This window comes from Muntiacus reevesi, chromosome 2 (assembly GCF_963930625.1).
Source record: "Muntiacus reevesi chromosome 2, mMunRee1.1, whole genome shotgun sequence".
Classification (NCBI taxonomy): domain Eukaryota; kingdom Metazoa; phylum Chordata; class Mammalia; order Artiodactyla; family Cervidae; genus Muntiacus; species Muntiacus reevesi.
In genome coordinates this window covers 71,626,482-71,632,061 of record NC_089250.1, presented here as the reverse complement: position 1 = coordinate 71,632,061, position 5,580 = coordinate 71,626,482, and positions in this window count along the sequence as shown.

Here is a 5,580-nt window from a genome sequence, read left to right as displayed (position 1 = left end):
CTTAAGAGCAGGGACGGGATCTCTTGATTTTTCAAAAGCCCTCTCACATAAAAGATGTTCATCAGATGTTTACTGGATAAATGACCAAATGAGTGAATTTCTATTCCTGAGCCCCTACGGAGAAACAGCCAAATGGCATTCATCATTTTATCCACACAGCAGAGTCATCAGACATCCACTTGTGCCAGATCCTGGGCGAGGGGTTAGGGATCTCTCTGTGGGCAAGACAACTTCCCTGTTCTCATGAAGGCTGTGCCTGGCGTTGAAGTGGATGATAAACAAGAAAAAGGATCAATATATTCAATATATGATGTCCGGTAAGGGAAGTGTTATGACAAAAAATAAAGGAAGGCAAGGAGAAAGAGGGACTGAAAGAGGGGAGGGCTGTTTTGAGAAGTCTTTAAAATACCTTATGAATGCTGACTCACTGTTCCGGCCTTGGTTCACCTGTCTCACAATGGGGATGCTGTTGGAATGAATGGACTGGGAGGGTTCTTCTGAACCCAGGGTTCCCAGTTTCTGTGGTTATGCAAGGCAGTGGCTGGACATTCCATACAGCCTCTGGAAACGCCAGGCGTCATTATCTGGAGCTGAAGGGAGATTTGCATGGAGCAAAGACCAGGGAAGGTTGGTGCCATTCTGGGAGACAAGGCCCCAGGGCTCACTCTCTCAGATGGTCTGAAAATAATGATATGAGTCCCTGTTATTTACTGTGTGTGAAGAGCTGTTGGGGAGGGAACTTTTCAACTTGAGATTCTCAGAGGGAGACCTCTGTAGTTATAACAACAGGTAACATCTCTATGCAGGGTATGTGCTAAGAACTATACTCTCAGCACTCATGATACAAGAAACCACAAGGACTCCCAGGTTACAAATGAGGAAGCTGGGACAGACAGAGGTAAAAGGCCCCGCCCCAGGTCACACAGCCAGGATTATAGCCCAGATCTTTCTGAGCCTGAAGCCTGGACTCTTAATTTCTAACTATAACATGAGCGAGAAAGGGATGACTGCTCAAGGAGAGAGACAGCTGGACTTCAAGATGTCTTAGGGGAAAGAAAGATGAGAGCTAGAAGGAAAGAGTGAGGGATTTGAGAAGGCTTCCTGGAGGAGAAGGCATTTGAGGTGGGCCATTAATGACCGAATTGGTTGTAGTTTCTTGGGCTTGATGTCTCTGTCTAGAAGAGGGAATTGAGAACTTAGGCTCTACAAACCTTAAACTACTTCATTTGGATTTATAGGAGCCAAGAAAAAAAACAAATAAACCTGTTAGAGCTTTTTAAAGGGGCTCAGGGCAAGTTGCTTTTAACTCTTTGAGGGTCAGGACTTCTTTGTGGATCTGAAGAGAAACTCTGAAATTACATGCCCCAGAAAACTTTACACGGAGACACATACTCAACAGAAGTAGGGACCATCCATGTACTTTTAGAAACACAAGTTAAAATCCTACAAATTCACAAATTACTACGTTCACACATACTGGATGCCTTCAGGGAGATTCTCAGAACTTGGGCAAGCAGAGATTAATTTCTTAATATCAGAAGGTTAGGGTAGATTTATAGAAGAGCTTCCATTAACTGTCTCAACTTAGCATGCCTCAGTCTCTTCTGCTAGTTACTTTCTAATGGAAAAGCTATGTACTTCCTGGCATATTTTTCAGTTGACAGCTAACCTTGTTCATCAAAAATTTGCATAGTTACAAAGGTTGTAATTTCCAACATGTTGTAAATTCATACCTTAAAAAAGAAATGTTTATATCATTCTTAAGTGTATGTATCCAGTTAAGTACCTTAGCAATTTGATAGCTACAACCATCTATTATATATATATATATATACATATATATATGGGGACTTCCCAGGTGGTCCAGTGGCCAAGACTCCATGCTCCCAATGCAAGAGGTCTTGGTTTGATCCCTGGTCAAGGAACTAGATCCTGCATGATGCAACTAAAAATCCTGCATGCCACAACAAAGATCTAAGATCTGGAGTGCCAGAACTAAGACATAGCACAGGCAAATTAAAAAAAAAAAAAAAAAAAAAAAAAAACTGAACAAGCTTCTCTAACAGTGCAATTTTACATCATTCCTTTTTCTGCTTGAACTCAAATTTTTATTCCATGTTCCCCCGCAATATTTTACAACAGTGTATTTTTTATGTTTAAATGACATATGGATAATTTTATCGTAATTCTCTGCACATATATATTGACTTATATGTAAATTGGATCATTATTTACTTTCTGTGACTTTAACACTAGGCACTAATTTTTCTATATTACAATCATCATATAAATGCAATTGATCAAAACAATATAAAGTCTTCCCTGGTAGTCTAGTGGTTACACCTGGTGCTGGTGACATGGGTTTGATCTCTGGACAGGGAACTAAGGGCTTCCCAGGTGGCTCAGTGGGTAAAGAAATCCACCTGCAGTGCAGGAGATGCAGCCAGATGCCGGTTTGATCCCTGGGTCGGGAAGATCCCCTGGAGGTGGGCAAGGCAACCTGCTCCAGTATCCTTGCCTGTAGAATCCCATGGGCAGAGGAGCCTGGTGGGCTCCAATCCATAGGGTCGGACACGACTGAAGTGACACACACAGGGAACTAAGATCCCACATACCGCCTGGCACAGTCAAAAGAAAAGGTACACATATTTCCATTTTTAAAAGTCAGAGGAGAAAATTTAACCCTTAATTGTGCTATAATTGACATAAAATAAATGACATATTTAAAGCACACAGTTTGACCCATGTATACACTCATGAAACCACGCCTACAAACTTAGATAAATAATTATTTAACCGAAAAAATAAAAAAGGAAGCTTCCCCCCACCCCCGCCAATGAGTCACATATTCCTGGATGAATGTTGCTTGCGCTAGAATGAGGTAGATTTTTTGCAATAATTTTATTCCCATGTTGTTTTGTTTTGTTTTGTTTTGCTGTCAAAGTGGTGTACTGAAGCCAGCTTGTACCAGTTCAGTTTGGGGGAATTTGTGAGTAGTTGTTTCACATAATGACTCCTAAAAACTAAATTATATGAACTTGCAATTAAATTATCTGTGTTAAAGACAAAGGAAATAAGCACTCAGCACACTCATCACTTACTAATTATTTCCCTACATTTTACTGTTATCTACGCTCTTGATATTATCTGCCTCTATTGTATTTGTGTGGTGGAAAGGCTGCTTATCTGTCACCAACTCAGTGATATCAACTTGGTTGCTTGAAATCAGCCCAGGGGGAGTATTTACACCATAGAAATTGGCAAATGGTGCAAGTTAGCACTTCCCACTTCCCCCAACGTATTGTTACACGTTTACCAGCACAGGGCTGGCAGTAAGTGCTGAGAAACCTTCAACTTAATGAAGATGGTGGGAACAAAAGGAGTGTTGTTAGAGCAATGCGATGACAGGTAACTGAAATTGCATAGTGAAAAAATTATTTTTAATGATCTATCTACTGACAACTAGATTAGACCTTACCCTTCCATTCTGTGGAAATCAAGGATTGCAAAACCCATCTGACTTGCAAAAGGATTTCTTATTCTGACATAAAAGTCATTTATTTTCCTGGTCTATTTCCAAATCCTAAGGAAGAGTATTGAGAAGAGCTGAAAATAATTGCTGGCCTTTAAATCTGTAGAGAAAAACATGGTCTGCGTTGGAAGCTTACTTTACTGTCAAGACTCTCTGCTTCAAAAAGATTTTTCATCCTTTGGTAATAATTAAGGGATGGAAAAAAGGAAGTTATTCCTAACTCTCCACAAAGCATATGAATTCATTAAATGCCAACAGAGGCCAAATACTCTGCTTCTGAAGCCATGCTTCAGTCTTGGAAAGATAGATATATATGTATTATATGTACATATACCGTTATGAGATATATATATATATATGCCATAAAGATATAAATATATGCCATAGGTGTGCCTGCCAAGTTGCTTTAGTCGTGTCCTACTCTTTGCGACCCTGTGGGATTCTCCAGGCAAGAATAATGGAATGGGTTGCCATGCCCTCCTCCAGGGGATCTTCCCTACCCAGGGATCCAACCCATGTATCTTATGTCTCTTACATTGGCAGGCAGGTTCTTTACCACTAGCGCCACCTGGGAAGTCCCATGTGCCATATATATATGTGTATATGCGTATACAAATATGTATGTATGTATATGTCACCCTTGGCACTTTGATTGTCGTATGATACTTCCCCCTAATAATTCCAACAGTACTTGTACTTAGGACCTCAGAGGATTTTTACCAAACCCTTCCTCACACATACACACACACACACAGAAAGTAAGGAGGACATGCAGGGGGTAGTGTAAACATGAAGCTGTCTTATACAAAAGGTGGGATCTGAGAATTAAGATAAACTTGCCAGAGGCTTTCCTGGTGGTCCAGTGGCTAAGACTCCAAGCTCCCAATGCAGGGAGGCTGGATTTGATCCCTGGTCAGGAACTAGATCCCATACGCCTCAATTAAGTCCATAGCGTCCCAAAGAGCCGGACACAACTGAGCATGTAGCACACAAGAGCTCACAAGCCACAACGAAAGATTTTTTGTGCCACAGCTAAGACCTTGCACAGCCAAGCGAATAAATGTTTTTTTAAAAAGATGAACTTGCCAAACAGCTCTCAAAGAGATCAAACTTTTTAGGACGTTCAATATCAAGAAAACAAATCCCTTAAAACAGAGGTCAGCCACCCTAAGACCAACAAGCCCACCCCTAGCTTGTTTATGCTCAGCGCCCAAAGAATGCTTTTACAGGGACCTCCCTGTGGTCCAGCGGCTAAGACTCTGAACTCCCAATGCAGGAGGCCTGGGTTCCATCCCTGCTCAGAGAACTAGATCCCACATGGTGCAGGTTAGAGTTTGCTTGTCACAACTAAAGCCGCAACCAAGACCCAGCGTGTGAAAATAAATAAATAAAAATAAACCTTTATTTATTTTTTTTAAAGAATGCTTTTACATATTTAAATGGTTGGGAAAGAAGAAAAAATCAAAAGAAGAATCCTATCTCATGACACGTGAAAATTATATGAAATTCAAATTTCAGAGTCCAGTTTAATCAGGACACAGCCACTCTCTTTCCTTTAAGTATCTAAGGTTGCCTTTGTGCTGCAAAGCTAGAGTTTGAGTAATTGTGACAGAGACCATCCCAGCCTAAAACATTTAGCTCTTTACAGAAAAGTGCCTGCTGACTCCAGCCTGAAAACAGCCGGCGATTGTTGCCCATTCTCGGAGGGGAATGTACCCATCTGGAAGGGCGCTGATCTAAATTCACGGCCCTGGGCAACTCCTTCCGGTCTGTGGGCCTCAGTTTCCCCAACTGTAAAATGGGTTTATGCACAGCGCTCTCGGGTCACCTACCTAGCAGGGAATCGGGGATCGGGGCTGCTAGAGGCCAGAGACTGGATGGACTGAGCGGCCCGCGCCCACGGGGCGGGGCCCTCGGGTTTCCAACGGGGCGGGTAGGAGCAGCACCCCGGAGGTCTAGCTTTCGCGGGGGAATTCCGGGCGGGGTGCGGGCAGTGGGGGCGGGCCGGGGCGGGGCCGGGGGCGGGGCCGATCACCGCCTATAAGAAG